At 44.1% G+C, this 21,819-nt stretch overlaps 1 long non-coding RNA gene across 1 annotated transcript; it reads left to right on the forward strand.

Moving 5' to 3' along the window:
- The first annotated feature begins 13,570 nt into the window (after positions 1-13,570).
- On the forward strand, positions 13,571-15,428 carry LOC133970456 (uncharacterized). Its single transcript, XR_009924307.1, has 3 exons — positions 13,571-13,844; positions 14,493-14,568; positions 15,262-15,428. It is a non-coding gene; the product is annotated as an uncharacterized LOC133970456 (long non-coding RNA).
- The last annotated feature ends 6,391 nt before the right edge of the window (positions 15,429-21,819 follow it).

Genomic DNA, 21,819 nt, shown 5'->3' on the forward strand with positions numbered 1-21,819 from the left:
TGATGGCAAAAAACTCAGCAATGGGGAGGAGCTAGAGTGGATATAAAAAGGTGTGCGATGCCCCATCCCTTCTCAGACAGACAAAATGATCCACCAGAGAAGGAGCATGGAAAAACCAGCTCCCACAGAGACCCACCATGGGGATAAACAGATGACTTAATTCAAACCGACTTACTTACCTGCCCTTGCCTGAAGAAGGAACAAAATATTCCGAAACGTCGCGACAGGGCCAGACGAAAGCTAAATTTGACTTACCTGATACTTACCTGACTAAGCTACGAACCCTTCCTCGGACGAGTGGAGAGAAATACTCACAAAAATGTATATTTGTAAATAGTTCGTGTGCTTGTATAACCAATTGTCAGTGTGAAATGACTGTATTATATCCGAATTTCTGGAACACTTAACTCTAATTTGAGAAGACAGTCATGACCCCCTAACTGAGGACTCTCCTTATTTCTAACCCTAACCAGGGACCCTCTATCCTAACCCTAACCACAGGGCCCCTTACCTAAACCTAACCTTGGACCCCTGAGCAAGGCAAAAAATCCTGGAAATACTTTACCCAACTACTCGAAGCAGGGATCTAAATGACGAACGGTCTAAAGTCGATGGACACAGTGTATGCAATCTAGACACAATTGAATACTCCACACCAGTTGGTTTCGTCAGTTTTAATTTGGAAGAGCATAAACAGACAGGAAGAAAGACCTCAAAAGAAGGCAAATTATTCCCTGCAATACCCCACCCAACTAGGATAAAAATGGTTACAGTAGAGGACAAGGCATCCCAAAAAAATACGTACCTGGAGCTTGTGATCTGGATTCATATAATATTGCTATTGTAGTTGGTTGAAAAATAAATTGGACCAGGTAGCACCCTGGAGTGAAGGACCGTGCACTTCCCCGCCACCTTTTTAAAGGAGGCGGGTTCATTTTCCCCTCACCTAACCCGCCAGTGCCTCCTCCAGGTTCTTGCTGCCTGGTTCCACAGTCCAGTTGATGGCAAAAAACTCAGCAATGGGGAGGAGCTAGAGTGGATATAAAAAGGTGTGCGATGCCCCATCCCTTCTCAGACAGACAAAATGATCCACCAGAGAAGGAGCATGGAAAAACCAGCTCCCACAGAGACCCACCATGGGGATAAACAGATGACTTAATTCAAACCGACTTACTTACCTGCCCTTGCCTGAAGAAGGAACAAAATATTCCGAAACGTCGCGACAGGGCCAGACGAAAGCTAAATTTGACTTACCTGATACTTACCTGACTAAGCTACGAACCCTTCCTCGGACGAGTGGAGAGAAATAATCACAAAAATGTATATTTGTAAATAGTTCGTGTGCTTGTATAACCAATTGTCAGTGTGAAATGACTGTATTATATCCGAATTTCTGGAACACTTAACTCTAATTTGAGAAGACAGTCATGACCCCCTAACTGAGGACTCTCCTTATTTCTAACCCTAACCAGGGACCCTCTATCCTAACCCTAACCACAGGGCCCCTTACCTAAACCTAACCTTGGACCCCTGAGCAAGGCAAAAAATCCTGGAAATACTTTACCCAACTACTCGAAGCAGGGATCTAAATGACGAACGGTCTAAAGTCGATGGACACAGTGTATGCAATCTAGACACAATTGAATACTCCACACCAGTTGGTTTCGTCAGTTTTAATTTGGAAGAGCATAAACAGACAGGAAGAAAGACCTCAAAAGAAGGCAAATTATTCCCTGCAATACCCCACCCAACTAGGATAAAAATGGTTACAGTAGAGGACAAGGCATCCCAAAAAAATACGTACCTGGAGCTTGTGATCTGGATTCATATAATATTGCTATTGTAGTTGGTTGAAAAATAAATTGGACCAGGTAGCACCCTGGAGTGAAGGACCGTGCACTTCCCCGCCACCTTTTTAAAGGAGGCGGGTTCATTTTCCCCTCACCTAACCCGCCAGTGCCTCCTCCAGGTTCTTGCTGCCTGGTTCCACAGTCCAGTTGATGGCAAAAAACTCAGCAATGGGGAGGAGCTAGAGTGGATATAAAAAGGTGTGCGATGCCCCATCCCTTCTCAGACAGACAAAATGATCCACCAGAGAAGGAGCATGGAAAAACCAGCTCCCACAGAGACCCACCATGGGGATAAACAGATGACTTAATTCAAACCGACTTACTTACCTGCCCTTGCCTGAAGAAGGAACAAAATATTCCGAAACGTCGCGACAGGGCCAGACGAAAGCTAAATTTGACTTACCTGATACTTACCTGACTAAGCTACGAACCCTTCCTCGGACGAGTGGAGAGAAATAATCACAAAAATGTATATTTGTAAATAGTTCGTGTGCTTGTATAACCAATTGTCAGTGTGAAATGACTGTATTATATCCGAATTTCTGGAACACTTAACTCTAATTTGAGAAGACAGTCATGACCCCCTAACTGAGGACTCTCCTTATTTCTAACCCTAACCAGGGACCCTCTATCCTAACCCTAACCACAGGGCCCCTTACCTAAACCTAACCTTGGACCCCTGAGCAAGGCAAAAAATCCTGGAAATACTTTACCCAACTACTCGAAGCAGGGATCTAAATGACGAACGGTCTAAAGTCGATGGACACAGTGTATGCAATCTAGACACAATTGAATACTCCACACCAGTTGGTTTCGTCAGTTTTAATTTGGAAGAGCATAAACAGACAGGAAGAAAGACCTCAAAAGAAGGCAAATTATTCCCTGCAATACCCCACCCAACTAGGATAAAAATGGTTACAGTAGAGGACAAGGCATCCCAAAAAAATACGTACCTGGAGCTTGTGATCTGGATTCATATAATATTGCTATTGTAGTTGGTTGAAAAATAAATTGGACCAGGTAGCACCCTGGAGTGAAGGACCGTGCACTTCCCCGCCACCTTTTTAAAGGAGGCGGGTTCATTTTCCCCTCACCTAACCCGCCAGTGCCTCCTCCAGGTTCTTGCTGCCTGGTTCCACAGTCCAGTTGATGGCAAAAAACTCAGCAATGGGGAGGAGCTAGAGTGGATATAAAAAGGTGTGCGATGCCCCATCCCTTCTCAGACAGACAAAATGATCCACCAGAGAAGGAGCATGGAAAAACCAGCTCCCACAGAGACCCACCATGGGGATAAACAGATGACTTAATTCAAACCGACTTACTTACCTGCCCTTGCCTGAAGAAGGAACAAAATATTCCGAAACGTCGCGACAGGGCCAGACGAAAGCTAAATTTGACTTACCTGATACTTACCTGACTAAGCTACGAACCCTTCCTCGGACGAGTGGAGAGAAATAATCACAAAAATGTATATTTGTAAATAGTTCGTGTGCTTGTATAACCAATTGTCAGTGTGAAATGACTGTATTATATCCGAATTTCTGGAACACTTAACTCTAATTTGAGAAGACAGTCATGACCCCCTAACTGAGGACTCTCCTTATTTCTAACCCTAACCAGGGACCCTCTATCCTAACCCTAACCACAGGGCCCCTTACCTAAACCTAACCTTGGACCCCTGAGCAAGGCAAAAAATCCTGGAAATACTTTACCCAACTACTCGAAGCAGGGATCTAAATGACGAACGGTCTAAAGTCGATGGACACAGTGTATGCAATCTAGACACAATTGAATACTCCACACCAGTTGGTTTCGTCAGTTTTAATTTGGAAGAGCATAAACAGACAGGAAGAAAGACCTCAAAAGAAGGCAAATTATTCCCTGCAATACCCCACCCAACTAGGATAAAAATGGTTACAGTAGAGGACAAGGCATCCCAAAAAAATACGTACCTGGAGCTTGTGATCTGGATTCATATAATATTGCTATTGTAGTTGGTTGAAAAATAAATTGGACCAGGTAGCACCCTGGAGTGAAGGACCGTGCACTTCCCCGCCACCTTTTTAAAGGAGGCGGGTTCATTTTCCCCTCACCTAACCCGCCAGTGCCTCCTCCAGGTTCTTGCTGCCTGGTTCCACAGTCCAGTTGATGGCAAAAAACTCAGCAATGGGGAGGAGCTAGAGTGGATATAAAAAGGTGTGCGATGCCCCATCCCTTCTCAGACAGACAAAATGATCCACCAGAGAAGGAGCATGGAAAAACCAGCTCCCACAGAGACCCACCATGGGGATAAACAGATGACTTAATTCAAACCGACTTACTTACCTGCCCTTGCCTGAAGAAGGAACAAAATATTCCGAAACGTCGCGACAGGGCCAGACGAAAGCTAAATTTGACTTACCTGATACTTACCTGACTAAGCTACGAACCCTTCCTCGGACGAGTGGAGAGAAATAATCACAAAAATGTATATTTGTAAATAGTTCGTGTGCTTGTATAACCAATTGTCAGTGTGAAATGACTGTATTATATCCGAATTTCTGGAACACTTAACTCTAATTTGAGAAGACAGTCATGACCCCCTAACTGAGGACTCTCCTTATTTCTAACCCTAACCAGGGACCCTCTATCCTAACCCTAACCACAGGGCCCCTTACCTAAACCTAACCTTGGACCCCTGAGCAAGGCAAAAAATCCTGGAAATACTTTACCCAACTACTCGAAGCAGGGATCTAAATGACGAACGGTCTAAAGTCGATGGACACAGTGTATGCAATCTAGACACAATTGAATACTCCACACCAGTTGGTTTCGTCAGTTTTAATTTGGAAGAGCATAAACAGACAGGAAGAAAGACCTCAAAAGAAGGCAAATTATTCCCTGCAATACCCCACCCAACTAGGATAAAAATGGTTACAGTAGAGGACAAGGCATCCCAAAAAAATACGTACCTGGAGCTTGTGATCTGGATTCATATAATATTGCTATTGTAGTTGGTTGAAAAATAAATTGGACCAGGTAGCACCCTGGAGTGAAGGACCGTGCACTTCCCCGCCACCTTTTTAAAGGAGGCGGGTTCATTTTCCCCTCACCTAACCCGCCAGTGCCTCCTCCAGGTTCTTGCTGCCTGGTTCCACAGTCCAGTTGATGGCAAAAAACTCAGCAATGGGGAGGAGCTAGAGTGGATATAAAAAGGTGTGCGATGCCCCATCCCTTCTCAGACAGACAAAATGATCCACCAGAGAAGGAGCATGGAAAAACCAGCTCCCACAGAGACCCACCATGGGGATAAACAGATGACTTAATTCAAACCGACTTACTTACCTGCCCTTGCCTGAAGAAGGAACAAAATATTCCGAAACGTCGCGACAGGGCCAGACGAAAGCTAAATTTGACTTACCTGATACTTACCTGACTAAGCTACGAACCCTTCCTCGGACGAGTGGAGAGAAATAATCACAAAAATGTATATTTGTAAATAGTTCGTGTGCTTGTATAACCAATTGTCAGTGTGAAATGACTGTATTATATCCGAATTTCTGGAACACTTAACTCTAATTTGAGAAGACAGTCATGACCCCCTAACTGAGGACTCTCCTTATTTCTAACCCTAACCAGGGACCCTCTATCCTAACCCTAACCACAGGGCCCCTTACCTAAACCTAACCTTGGACCCCTGAGCAAGGCAAAAAATCCTGGAAATACTTTACCCAACTACTCGAAGCAGGGATCTAAATGACGAACGGTCTAAAGTCGATGGACACAGTGTATGCAATCTAGACACAATTGAATACTCCACACCAGTTGGTTTCGTCAGTTTTAATTTGGAAGAGCATAAACAGACAGGAAGAAAGACCTCAAAAGAAGGCAAATTATTCCCTGCAATACCCCACCCAACTAGGATAAAAATGGTTACAGTAGAGGACAAGGCATCCCAAAAAAATACGTACCTGGAGCTTGTGATCTGGATTCATATAATATTGCTATTGTAGTTGGTTGAAAAATAAATTGGACCAGGTAGCACCCTGGAGTGAAGGACCGTGCACTTCCCCGCCACCTTTTTAAAGGAGGCGGGTTCATTTTCCCCTCACCTAACCCGCCAGTGCCTCCTCCAGGTTCTTGCTGCCTGGTTCCACAGTCCAGTTGATGGCAAAAAACTCAGCAATGGGGAGGAGCTAGAGTGGATATAAAAAGGTGTGCGATGCCCCATCCCTTCTCAGACAGACAAAATGATCCACCAGAGAAGGAGCATGGAAAAACCAGCTCCCACAGAGACCCACCATGGGGATAAACAGATGACTTAATTCAAACCGACTTACTTACCTGCCCTTGCCTGAAGAAGGAACAAAATATTCCGAAACGTCGCGACAGGGCCAGACGAAAGCTAAATTTGACTTACCTGATACTTACCTGACTAAGCTACGAACCCTTCCTCGGACGAGTGGAGAGAAATAATCACAAAAATGTATATTTGTAAATAGTTCGTGTGCTTGTATAACCAATTGTCAGTGTGAAATGACTGTATTATATCCGAATTTCTGGAACACTTAACTCTAATTTGAGAAGACAGTCATGACCCCCTAACTGAGGACTCTCCTTATTTCTAACCCTAACCAGGGACCCTCTATCCTAACCCTAACCACAGGGCCCCTTACCTAAACCTAACCTTGGACCCCTGAGCAAGGCAAAAAATCCTGGAAATACTTTACCCAACTACTCGAAGCAGGGATCTAAATGACGAACGGTCTAAAGTCGATGGACACAGTGTATGCAATCTAGACACAATTGAATACTCCACACCAGTTGGTTTCGTCAGTTTTAATTTGGAAGAGCATAAACAGACAGGAAGAAAGACCTCAAAAGAAGGCAAATTATTCCCTGCAATACCCCACCCAACTAGGATAAAAATGGTTACAGTAGAGGACAAGGCATCCCAAAAAAATACGTACCTGGAGCTTGTGATCTGGATTCATATAATATTGCTATTGTAGTTGGTTGAAAAATAAATTGGACCAGGTAGCACCCTGGAGTGAAGGACCGTGCACTTCCCCGCCACCTTTTTAAAGGAGGCGGGTTCATTTTCCCCTCACCTAACCCGCCAGTGCCTCCTCCAGGTTCTTGCTGCCTGGTTCCACAGTCCAGTTGATGGCAAAAAACTCAGCAATGGGGAGGAGCTAGAGTGGATATAAAACGGTGTGCGATGCCCCATCCCTTCTCAGACAGACAAAATGATCCACCAGAGAAGGAGCATGGAAAAACCAGCTCCCACAGAGACCCACCATGGGGATAAACAGATGACTTAATTCAAACCGACTTACTTACCTGCCCTTGCCTGAAGAAGGAACAAAATATTCCGAAACGTCGCGACAGGGCCAGACGAAAGCTAAATTTGACTTACCTGATACTTACCTGACTAAGCTACGAACCCTTCCTCGGACGAGTGGAGAGAAATAATCACAAAAATGTATATTTGTAAATAGTTCGTGTGCTTGTATAACCAATTGTCAGTGTGAAATGACTGTATTATATCCGAATTTCTGGAACACTTAACTCTAATTTGAGAAGACAGTCATGACCCCCTAACTGAGGACTCTCCTTATTTCTAACCCTAACCAGGGACCCTCTATCCTAACCCTAACCACAGGGCCCCTTACCTAAACCTAACCTTGGACCCCTGAGCAAGGCAAAAAATCCTGGAAATACTTTACCCAACTACTCGAAGCAGGGATCTAAATGACGAACGGTCTAAAGTCGATGGACACAGTGTATGCAATCTAGACACAATTGAATACTCCACACCAGTTGGTTTCGTCAGTTTTAATTTGGAAGAGCATAAACAGACAGGAAGAAAGACCTCAAAAGAAGGCAAATTATTCCCTGCAATACCCCACCCAACTAGGATAAAAATGGTTACAGTAGAGGACAAGGCATCCCAAAACAATACGTACCTGGAGCTTGTGATCTGGATTCATATAATATTGCTATTGTAGTTGGTTGAAAAATAAATTGGACCAGGTAGCACCCTGGAGTGAAGGACCGTGCACTTCCCCGCCACCTTTTTAAAGGAGGCGGGTTCATTTTCCCCTCACCTAACCCGCCAGTGCCTCCTCCAGGTTCTTGCTGCCTGGTTCCACAGTCCAGTTGATGGCAAAAAACTCAGCAATGGGGAGGAGCTAGAGTGGATATAAAAAGGTGTGCGATGCCCCATCCCTTCTCAGACAGACAAAATGATCCACCAGAGAAGGAGCATGGAAAAACCGGCTCCCACAGAGACCCACCATGGGGATAAACAGATGACTTAATTCAAACCGACTTACTTACCTGCCCTTGCCTGAAGAAGGAACAAAATATTCCGAAACGTCGCGACAGGGCCAGACGAAAGCTAAATTTGACTTACCTGATACTTACCTGACTAAGCTACGAACCCTTCCTCGGACGAGTGGAGAGAAATAATCACAAAAATGTATATTTGTAAATAGTTCGTGTGCTTGTATAACCAATTGTCAGTGTGAAATGACTGTATTATATCCGAATTTCTGGAACACTTAACTCTAATTTGAGAAGACAGTCATGACCCCCTAACTGAGGACTCTCCTTATTTCTAACCCTAACCAGGGACCCTCTATCCTAACCCTAACCACAGGGCCCCTTACCTAAACCTAACCTTGGACCCCTGAGCAAGGCAAAAAATCCTGGAAATACTTTACCCAACTACTCGAAGCAGGGATCTAAATGACGAACGGTCTAAAGTCGATGGACACAGTGTATGCAATCTAGACACAATTGAATACTCCACACCAGTTGGTTTCGTCAGTTTTAATTTGGAAGAGCATAAACAGACAGGAAGAAAGACCTCAAAAGAAGGCAAATTATTCCCTGCAATACCCCACCCAACTAGGATAAAAATGGTTACAGTAGAGGACAAGGCATCCCAAAAAAATACGTACCTGGAGCTTGTGATCTGGATTCATATAATATTGCTATTGTAGTTGGTTGAAAAATAAATTGGACCAGGTAGCACCCTGGAGTGAAGGACCGTGCACTTCCCCGCCACCTTTTTAAAGGAGGCGGGTTCATTTTCCCCTCACCTAACCCTAACCCTAAACCCTAACCCTAACCCTAACCCTAACCCTAACCCTAACCCTAACCCTAACCCTAACCCTGTTAAAATTGTCGTCCTCTCAATTGGTATTAATAACAAAGATCAGGACCCCAGGCAGACCTCTTGCAAACAGCTCAAAGCACTATACAAACAGGCCCAACTTGCCTTCCCCAATGCTGACATTTACTTCCCCATTATTAATTTTTCTGCCAACCTCACTAGTAAACAGCAACACAACCTTAAATATATTAACAATACCATAGCCACTTACTTTCCATTTTTAGCCGAAATACCTCACGACACTTTTTTTACAGAGCAAGATAATATACACTGGAAACCGGCCACTGCCACACGCATTTTTGAATACTGGTTGCAACAATTAAATTTACAATCACATCAAAACCCAAACCGGGCTTAAATACAGTCCCATCCAACTTACATCTTAACATAACGCCCCTTACTGACCCCGCACCTGATTTGGGGTGGAGCTCCACATCAAATATCCTCAATCTATCTACACTATTCACCCCAACCGCAGAACAAATTCAGATATTGGAAAGGGGTCTTTCATTCATTCCACGCCCTACACATTTTGACTGGGAGGAACTTCATAGGGACCTACATCAATACAATAGACGCCTCAAAATTATCAGCCACTTTTTCAATAAACCACAACACATACAGATACCCTTCACCAATAAATCCAGCTGGGAACCCACTATAGAACAGTCACACAAAAATACCATAACCCTGTTGCAAAAGAACAAACAGGCCCTGCGTCAGTACCGGCCCCCTGGGGACGTGGCAGACAACCTCTCGGGGCCGGAGCGCAGGGCCTTAGAACAACTCATCAAAAATCCAAATATAATTATAAAACCAGCTGACAAAGGATCAAAAACAGTTATAATGGACAGACAGCAATATTTACTGGAGGCAAATAGATTATTATCCAACACTACACATTACAAACTCATCCAATCTGACCAACAAAATCAAACTCAACCCCTCCTCAGAAATATTATCCAAAATCTATATGACCAAAAAATCATCACACACAAACAAAAACACTATCTATTTGGCCCCGATCACCCACGACCTAGACTTTTTTATCTACTTCCAAAAGTACATAAAGAACCCCAAACCTGGACCATACCCTATGAAGTTCCCCCCGGTAGACCAATAGTTTCCGACTGCAACAGCACATCTTACCATATATCAGAATATATAGAATACTTCCTTGGACCCCTTTCCAACAAACACCCGGCCTACATAAAAGATACATATCACTTCATAGACCTCATCCGACCCATGGTTGTTCCAAATCAGTCATTTTTATTTACAATAGATATAGACAGCTTATACACTAACATTAACACAAACATAGGCATTAAAGCGATTACATCCATCTTTAATAAATATCCCGACATTAATAGACCGGACAAACAGATAATTGAACTCCTCAACATTTGCCTCAACAATAATGATTTTACATTTAATAACAAACAATACCTCCAAATTCACGGAACAGCCATGGGTCAGAGATACGCGCCATCATATGCGAACATTTATATGAGCGAGTGGGAGCGAGAGGCATTGGCCAAATGCACCCGACAACCACTTCTTTATCTCCGTTTTTTAGACGACATATTTGGCATTTGGCACCACGACATCACTTTATTTTCTGATTTTATCAACACACTCAATAACCACCACCCATCTATAAAAGTAAAATACACCATAGACCCCTCTCATGTTAATTTCCTGGACACTACAGTTTTTTTTGATAATTCCATTAATTCGGCTCCTCACAAACTTCTCACTAAAGTCTTTTTCAAAACTACTGATACACACGCACTACTACATAAAAAAAGTTACCATCCGAAACATACATTTAAAGGCTTAATAAAATCACAAATCATCCGTTTCTATAGACTATCTTCGACACCCTCAGATCTTCACGAATCAATTGCAATTCTATTCTCCGCACTCAGACACAGGGGCTACTCTAAACGATTCCTCCGCCACATTAAAAATAATACTTTGGCCTCCCTCGCCCTCACTCGCTCCAACAACACAGATGCTCCACCCCAGCCTCCGGTCTCGGAGGGACTCCCAACCACAGGGCCCCCAACAATAAAATCCACCTATCTCCCTAGTTTAAGCCCTAACCCTAACCCTACTAACCCTACTAACCCTAACCTAGGCCCCAATCCTAATCCTAACCCAACCCAGAACCTAAACCCTAACCCTAACCTAGGCCCCAATCCTAACCCTAACCCAACCCAGTTCCTAAACCCTAACCCTAACCCTATTAACCCTACTAACCCTAACCTAGGCCCCAATCCTAAACCTAACTCAACCCAGTACCTAAACCCTAACCCTAACCCTAACCTAGGCCCTAACCCTAACCATAACCCTAACCCTCTCTCCGAGACCACAACCAATCATCCTCCCAATAACCTGGAAATCAAACCCATATTAATTCCATTCATATCTACATTCTCTCATCAAACAACCAGACTCCATAACCTCATTAAACAAAACTTCTCCCACACCCAAACAATACATCCGGCCTTCCATAACCACAACACAATTTCAGCATATAGAAAAAATCAAAGTCTCCATAGCCTCCTCATAAAATCCAAATTTACAGACAATAGACCCCCCATTCAAATACAATATATTACACATTACAAAAATAGAAAATTTATATCCAACCCCCACAGCACCACAGCATTTCCAACACTCGGCACATTCTCCCTTAACACTACTAACGTAATATACATTATCACATGCACCACTTGCCATAAACACTATATAGGAGAGACGAAACATACAATACTTACACGCCTCAAACAACATATGTATAGCATTGGGGAAGGCAAATTAACCACCCACCTGGTCAAACATTTCCAGCAACACCCCACCAATAAACTAATAATCTCAGGTTTGGAGAGCAACGACCAATGGACTGTTGGGCAGAGAAAGAGGGCAGAAAAATTATGGATCCATAAAATGAACACCATTGTGCCTACGGGCCTGAATGATGACACCATCCAGTTGCGACAGGCCCGTAGAGTATCCTGACCTGCCCCTTTCTCTGCCCCATGGTCCTGACTGTTGTGCTCTGCCTGGGGATTGAACCCTGGTCCCCGGGATGGTGGAGCTGTACTCTACCAACCTGACTATCACCACATTGTCAAATTTCCAACCGGTTTGAACGAAATAGGTCAGTAGGCCAGTGCCACAAAAATCAAACCCCTGAATCCTAAACCCCAACCCTAACCCAAACCTAACCCCGCCCGTGCCACTGACCTATGAATAACAATCCGGTTGGAACATACGTTTAATACAATAACCATATAAATAATAACACACACACTTACATCTTCACACACACACACACACACATACATATCTACACACACACACTCACACACACGCACATGTACACACACAGACTTTCCACCCAGTGATGGATAGACCTTCCAATCACAAGAGCTTCTTACCTTAAACAAAAAATCGATAACAACTATATACGGAGGGACAGCTTCCCTCACGTGTAACCCCAACAACAGCGACCCCTGTTTGATGTCCTGGGGCAGTCTTGAACTTGGATCCCCCACGCCAAAGTCCTGAGCCCATCCCTGTAAACTTCTGTTTAGGTGCCCCGGGGCGGTCCTTGAACCCGGATCCCCCACGCCAAAGTCCTGGGTCCATCCCCGTTGCCACAGTGATTGTAGAAAATAGACAATCAGTTCAAATCTTGTGAGCTTCAATCCGGCTGGAAGGTAACCTAGTGTAGAATAACATACGAAAAACACAACAAAATCCCCCCCACATCTGGTTAAACAGCCTATACAACAAAGATATTTTCACGTTGTAGAAGGAACAATGATTTCCTTCATGGGGAATTCCATAAATTTCATTCCCCCTGGGGATTCGAACCCAGGTCCTCCACGTTAAGAACCTAGACCTTAACCCTGAGGCCATAGTTATTGTTAAACAGCACACACCAGATAAAATTACCTGGATATTTTCTAGCCACCGCCCCCCAAAGCAACCAATCAGATGGGACCCTAATTTTCCCTCCAAAATTCAAACAGGATCTGCCCTTCTAGCCCAATCACAAACGACCAATTTGCAAATACAACCAACTGATAGGTGGTTTGAGCCTTGGAGGAGGGACACACTTTCCCTCCTTCAACACTTTTAAACCACCAGAGCTACCAGTCTGAACAGCCTCCTCTGAAGAAGCAACAACCACTGCGAAACGTCAGGGATTTTAAAACCACTCTACGGTACGTCACCTTAGACTCTTTTTATCTTTTATCTTTTATCTCTTGTTTTAAAGCAGCTTTTTGCTTTTTAACTATTGAGATTGTTTGTTTTTAATTATTTAAAAGTTAGAATTTTTGATCATCCTGGGGGGCTTCTGCCCGAGGCCTTGTCTTCCTCCAAAAAACAGTTTTATATCGCAAAAAGGACCTCCTCTCCTCCTTTTTTGCTTTTGAGATGGAGATTACTTGTTCCTCTCAAAAACTTTTTTGAGATCTCCTCCCCCTTTTTTTAAGAAACTGTGACAGGGGACTATATCTGGACCCATGCTTTTTGGTGCATTTTTTCTGTGGGTTAAACACTTTTAATAACATTCTGGAGACCTCCCGGACAAACTCTATCTCGCACTGGGACGAGCACACCGGAGCTCCTCTTTTTTGTATCAGTGTCCCCACCAGGCACCAGGGCACCAGAGGCCAAAGACCATCTCGCTGGAGCACAGCTGGTAAAACCTCACCGAACAATCCAGCACCCCAGCTCGGCAAAGGACGGCCAGGAGCAGATCAACCAGACCACTGTTGGACCTCCATGAGACCTTCACCGACGCTGCCAGGGTAAGAACCCCCACCAGTGATTATCAAAATATGTTTTTTAACAGAGCTAAGACCGTAGCGTCGAGTGGCCAAGGGCTCAGACCACAGCTCATGCACACAACACTACCACCACTGATGTCAATTAACACGCATTCAACACCACAAAACAAATACAACATTACACCCAGGACCACATACACAGACACAACACCCACCCACATACTCAATCATGCACCTGACCCGGAAACTCGAGCCGCTGCCAAAAAACTATTCCGTTTAATTCAGGCCATACACCATAAACATACAACCGATCACTCACTTGCAACTAACACCTTTCCACCAGGAATGATGAGGCAGGTCAACAGACTATCAGAATTCATCAAACCAGCCACACCCTCTGACACCACACGACACAAAATACAAAACAATACAACACACTGGATGAAAACAAACATGACTATATTACAAGAACACTACGCCAACACCATACATACTCTCAGCCAGACAACACATAACACTACAGCACTACAGATAGCCATTGGTTGGGCTAGAAGGAGATACGGGCAACGCTTCAGGCCAGACACAATTACAGCCACCGAACATGCATTGAACAGACACACACAACACCGCAACATGATTAACAAACAAAAACCTCTTTCCACACACAAGAGCAGGTTGGGGAGTTCCCTCTCCACCATCCCGGAATTATCCGACGAGGACGAATTTCCACCACTGCCAGCCTCCAGTAAGTTCCCACTGACATCCCAGCCACACAGGACTCGACAATATCGTGCACCCCTCCTCCCCACCCCTACCCAACCCCGGACAGTACCTGCCATGGACACTCAACAACCACAACCTTCTCGACGTACTCAATATGGCCCACACCCGACTTTCAGACACATGACTTTCCCCCTCCCCCAAACCAGGACCCCATTACACCAACACACACGACTTGCTTTACCTACATCAAGATCACAGAATAACACCCCCCCGAACGTACTACCCCACCCGCCCATACTCAAGAAGAGCCCTCTACAGACACAGAGGGCTCACCCACAACTGACTCCCCCCAGTCTCACCAGGGAGCTTAAACTAGCCCCTGAAGAATCAAACATCCCCACCCCCTCCCTATCAAAGGTAAAAACAGTCTCCTGGGGACCCAAACAGGTCCCTCAGGAGACGGGAGGAATAACATCCGATCCCCACCCTTCCCCCGTCCGACAGAAATTCACCAGACCCAACACTTCAGTGACACTACCATCCCCAAACACCCCAGACTTACCGACTACTAATATACAATCAAGGCCAAACAGACACACACAACAGATAGAGGCCCAAATCCACCAGCTACCGGACCCGCTCAACAACATCACAGAATCTGATGCGTTTTCCTTGGTTCCTGACATCATTTCTTCTCCCCCTTCCTCTCCCCTAGGTGTTGCCGGTGCCCGGACTGGCACGATTGGACAAGAAGGAGCCCCGACCGCATTAGCAGGAGGGTCATCACACATGATGAGCGGCGTAATAAAGGCTAATGTAGCCCACAACACCGTATCTGAGACCTCCTCTCAACAACTGCGCCCGGGGACTCCGCCTCCCGGTTGTGCCACTCCGGACTCCGACACACCTTCACCCCCCGACGACAGCTCCCCAGGACCCTGTGCCACCTCCTCTCCATTCAGTCCTCTGCAGTCCGACTCCAACGCAGCAGGTAAATTTAAGACCACATATCACATCTCCAGACCCAACCGCAAAATCCAGGACTGGTTCATCAAAGGCCGCAAACCAGTCCTGGTACTGGGGGATTCCAACATAAATCGAATCCCCCCTCACAACCATCCCACAATACAACTTGACAGTTACCCGGGGGCCAATATGTACCATTTTCTTAAACTGTGTGAGAAAGCCATCCCCATTCCAGATGTTAAAATTGTCGTCCTCTCAATTGGTATTAATAACAAAGATCAGGACCCCAGGCAGACCTCTTGCAAACAGCTCAAAGCACTATACAAACAGGCCCAACTTGCCTTCCCCAATGCTGACATTTACTTCCCCATTATTAATTTTTCTGCCAACCTCACTAGTAAACAGCAACACAACCTTAAATATATTAACAATACCATAGCCACTTACTTTCCATTTTTAGCCGAAATACCTCACGACACTTTTTTTACAGAGCAAGATAATATACACTGGAAACCGGCCACTGCCACACGCATTTTTGAATACTGGTTGCAACAATTAAATTTACAATCACATCAAAACCCAAACCGGGCTTAAATACAGTCCCATCCAACTTACATCTTAACATAACGCCCCTTACTGACCCCGCACCTGATTTGGGGTGGAGCTCCACATCAAATATCCTCAATCTATCTACACTATTCACCCCAACCGCAGAACAAATTCAGATATTGGAAAGGGGTCTTTCATTCATTCCACGCCCTACACATTTTGACTGGGAGGAACTTCATAGGGACCTACATCAATACAATAGACGCCTCAAAATTATCAGCCACTTTTTCAATAAACCACAACACATACAGATACCCTTCACCAATAAATCCAGCTGGGAACCCACTATAGAACAGTCACACAAAAATACCATAACCCTGTTGCAAAAGAACAAACAGGCCCTGCGTCAGTACCGGCCCCCTGGGGACGTGGCAGACAACCTCTCGGGGCCGGAGCGCAGGGCCTTAGAACAACTCATCAAAAATCCAAATATAATTATAAAACCAGCTGACAAAGGATCAAAAACAGTTATAATGGACAGACAGCAATATTTACTGGAGGCAAATAGATTATTATCCAACACTACACATTACAAACTCATCCAATCTGACCAACAAAATCAAACTCAACCCCTCCTCAGAAATATTATCCAAAATCTATATGACCAAAAAATCATCACACACAAACAAAAACACTATCTATTTGGCCCCGATCACCCACGACCTAGACTTTTTTATCTACTTCCAAAAGTACATAAAGAACCCCAAACCTGGACCATACCCTATGAAGTTCCCCCCGGTAGACCAATAGTTTCCGACTGCAACAGCACATCTTACCATATATCAGAATATATAGAATATTTCCTTGGACCCCTTTCCAACAAACACCCGGCCTACATAAAAGATACATATCACTTCATAGACCTCATCCGACCCATGGTTGTTCCAAATCAGTCATTTTTATTTACAATAGATATAGACAGCTTATACACTAACATTAACACAAACATAGGCATTAAAGCGATTACATCCATCTTTAATAAATATCCCGACATTAATAGACCGGACAAACAGATAATTGAACTCCTCAACATTTGCCTCAACAATAATGATTTTACATTTAATAACAAACAATACCTCCAAATTCACGGAACAGCCATGGGTCAGAGATACGCGCCATCATATGCGAACATTTATATGAGCGAGTGGGAGCGAGAGGCATTGGCCAAATGCACCCGACAACCACTTCTTTATCTCCGTTTTTTAGACGACATATTTGGCATTTGGCACCACGACATCACTTTATTTTCTGATTTTATCAACACACTCAATAACCACCACCCATCTATAAAAGTAAAATACACCATAGACCCCTCTCATGTTAATTTCCTGGACACTACAGTTTTTTTTGATAATTCCATTAATTCGGCTCCTCACAAACTTCTCACTAAAGTCTTTTTCAAAACTACTGATACACACGCACTACTACATAAAAAAAGTTACCATCCGAAACATACATTTAAAGGCTTAATAAAATCACAAATCATCCGTTTCTATAGACTATCTTCGACACCCTCAGATCTTCACGAATCAATTGCAATTCTATTCTCCGCACTCAGACACAGGGGCTACTCTAAACGATTCCTCCGCCACATTAAAAATAATACTTTGGCCTCCCTCGCCCTCACTCGCTCCAACAACACAGATGCTCCACCCCAGCCTCCGGTCTCGGAGGGACTCCCAACCACAGGGCCCCCAACAATAAAATCCACCTATCTCCCTAGTTTAAGCCCTAACCCTAACCCTACTAACCCTACTAACCCTAACCTAGGCCCCAATCCTAATCCTAACCCAACCCAGAACCTAAACCCTAACCCTAACCTAGGCCCCAATCCTAACCCTAACCCAACCCAGTTCCTAAACCCTAACCCTAACCCTATTAACCCTACTAACCCTAACCTAGGCCCCAATCCTAAACCTAACTCAACCCAGTACCTAAACCCTAACCCTAACCCTAACCTAGGCCCTAACCCTAACCATAACCCTAACCCTCTCTCCGAGACCACAACCAATCATCCTCCCAATAACCTGGAAATCAAACCCATATTAATTCCATTCATATCTACATTCTCTCATCAAACAACCAGACTCCATAACCTCATTAAACAAAACTTCTCCCACACCCAAACAATACATCCGGCCTTCCATAACCACAACACAATTTCAGCATATAGAAAAAATCAAAGTCTCCATAGCCTCCTCATAAAATCCAAATTTACAGACAATAGACCCCCCATTCAAATACAATATATTACACATTACAAAAATAGAAAATTTATATCCAACCCCCACAGCACCACAGCATTTCCAACACTCGGCACATTCTCCCTTAACACTACTAACGTAATATACATTATCACATGCACCACTTGCCATAAACACTATATAGGAGAGACGAAACATACAATACTTACACGCCTCAAACAACATATGTATAGCATTGGGGAAGGCAAATTAACCACCCACCTGGTCAAACATTTCCAGCAACACCCCACCAATAAACTAATAATCTCAGGTTTGGAGAGCAACGACCAATGGACTGTTGGGCAGAGAAAGAGGGCAGAAAAATTATGGATCCATAAAATGAACACCATTGTGCCTACGGGCCTGAATGATGACACCATCCAGTTGCGACAGGCCCGTAGAGTATCCTGACCTGCCCCTTTCTCTGCCCCATGGTCCTGACTGTTGTGCTCTGCCTGGGGATTGAACCCTGGTCCCCGGGATGGTGGAGCTGTACTCTACCAACCTGACTATCACCACATTGTCAAATTTCCAACCGGTTTGAACGAAATAGGTCAGTAGGCCAGTGCCACAAAAATCAAACCCCTGAATCCTAAACCCCAACCCTAACCCAAACCTAACCCTAACCCTAACCCTAACCCTAACCCTAACCCTAACCCTAACCCTAACCCTAACCCTAACCTTTAAGGATGTTAACTCCTGAGTCTCTACCAGGACTGGAGCTCAAGGCCAGAGCACGGTGAGTTTCACAAAGCTGAGTTTTACCACACTGTCCTTTCAAAGTCGTGACGAGCCAGAGACCTAAACCTTAATCCGAATTAAAACCTTAACCAATACCTTAACTCTAACCCTAACCATTAAACCCGATGCCTAAACCTAAGGCTTGAAGCCGAGGCCTAAACCTAACCCTAAACCTTAAAAACGTAACCTTAACCTTAGCCTTAACCTTAACCCTAAACCTAACCATTTAAATCTATTGCCTAAACTTAACCAGTTGATCCTAATAAAACCGTGAATCCTTTTTAAAATTACCTTACAGTTAGATTACTATAAACTTAGTTGGACACACCCTGGGGTCCGATCAACCCTGGCGGGGCCTTCCTTGGGAGAGGGTGTCTGGTGGTAATGGCCGAAACATCCAATGACCCTGAGGTCCACTACTGATGATGTGTTTCATAAAACTAGGAAATCAAAATAGTGCCTATAGATAAAAATAGCCCAACCAACTCCGTTAAAATTCAACAACCTTCAAATCAAGTTTAAAAAAACAATTCGGCAAAAGGGGATATGTGAGACTGTGAGAGTGCTGACAACGTGCGTCGGCCAGTGCATTGCCTTTGGCTCCCCAGACCAAACTGCCCAGTCGTCGGACGAAGCGGGGGGAGTCATCGAGATAGATCTTCTAAACCTAACCCTAACCCTAACCCTAACCCTAACCCTAACCCTAACCCTAACCCTAACTCAACCCAGAACCTAAACCCTAATCCTAACCCTAACCCTAACCTAGGCCCTAACCCTAACCCTAACCCCAACCCTCTCTCCGAGACCACAACCAATCATCCTCCCAATAACCCTGAAATCAAACCCATATTAATTCCATTCATATCTACATTCTCTCATCAAACAACCAGACTCCATAACCTCATTAAACAAAACTTCTCCCATACCAAAACAATACATCCGGCCTTCCATAACCACCAGACAATTTCCGCGTATAGAAAAAATCAAAGTCTCCATAGCCTTCTCATCAAATCCAAATATACAGACAATAGACCCCCCATTCAAATACAATATAATACACATTACAAAAATAGAAAATTCATATCCAACCCCCACAGCACAACAGCATTTCCGACACTCGGCACATTCTCCCTTAATACTAGTAACGTAATATACATTATCACATGCACCACCTGCCATAAACATTATATAGGAGAGACTAAACATTCAATACTTACACGCCTCAAGCAACATATGTATAACATTGGGGAAGGCAAATTAACCACCCACCTGGTAAAACATTTCCAGCAACACCCCACCAATAAACTAATAATCTCAGGTTTGGAGACCAGCGACCAATGGACTGTTGGGCAGAGAAAGAGGGCAGAAAAATTATGGATCCATAAAATGAACACCATTGTGCCTACGGGCCTGAATGATGACACCATCCAGTCACGACAGGCCCGGGCAGTATCCTGACTTGCCCCTTTCTCTGCCCCATGGTCCTGACTGTTATGCTCTGCCTGGGGATTGAACCCTGGTCCCCGGGATGGTGGAGCTGTACTCTACCAACCTGACTATCACCACACTGTCAAATTCCCAACCGGTTTGAACAAAATAGGTCAGTAGGCCAGTGCCACAAAAATCAAAACCCTGAACCCTAAACCCTAACCCTAACCCTAACCCTAACCCTAACCCTTATCGTTACAAATTAAACCTATTCCTAAAACATTAACCACTAACCTTAACCCAACCTTAAACAGCTTTCATTTAGACGTAGACATGACCTTAAATACTAACCCTAACCATTTAAAACCCAGACCTAAACCTAAATCTCTAACCCTAGCCCTAAACCTAACCCTAAACCACTTAAACTCTAGATCTGGACAGGATCCTAAACCCTAACCCTAACCACTCAACCCTACGCCTAAACCTAACCACTTGTCCCCAATCCTAAACCTAACCCTAAATCTAACCACTTTATATGACCTTAATCCCTAAAAAGCGACAAACAAGAATCCTTTCTAAAAATACCTTAGATTTAGATTACTCTAAACTTAGTGGGACACACCCTGGGGTTTGATCAACCTCAGCGGGGCCTTCCTTGGGAGAGGGTGTCTGGTGGTAATGGCCGAAACATCCAATGACCCTGAGGTACACTACTGATGATGTGTCACCTAATATATAGATTTAGAAAAACACAAAATAGCTAAAAATAGTCCAAATTGTTTTTTACAAACAAAACAATACAAAGACATGGAGTCAAAACAACTCCTTAATAAACTTTAATACAGGACAAAAAAGAAAAACCAAAGCCTATCAAATAAATAAAAAATCACTTTCATCTAAAGACCAAACCTAACTTACATTAAAAAAAACAATACAAAAGCAAGTACACTGAAACTACGGTTTAAAACCAATTCGGTAAAGGGGATATGTGAAGAAAGGAGAGTATTGATGACGTGCGTGGGCCAGTGCATTGCCTTTGGCTCCCTATTCCAAACCGCCCAGTCGTTGGATGAAGCGGGGGGAGTCATCGAGATAACTTCAAAAACCTAACCCTAACCCTAACCCCTAACCCCTAACCCCTAACCCCTAACCCCTAACCCTAACCCTCCAAACCCTATGCCCCATACTGACCCTGCAGTCGACTTGGGGTGGAGCTCTACAGCAAACATACTTAACTTATCCACACTATTTACTCCAACTTCAGATCAGATCCGGTTATTGGAAAG

Source organism: Platichthys flesus, chromosome 16 (genome assembly GCF_949316205.1).
Source record: "Platichthys flesus chromosome 16, fPlaFle2.1, whole genome shotgun sequence".
NCBI lineage: Eukaryota > Metazoa > Chordata > Actinopteri > Pleuronectiformes > Pleuronectidae > Platichthys > Platichthys flesus.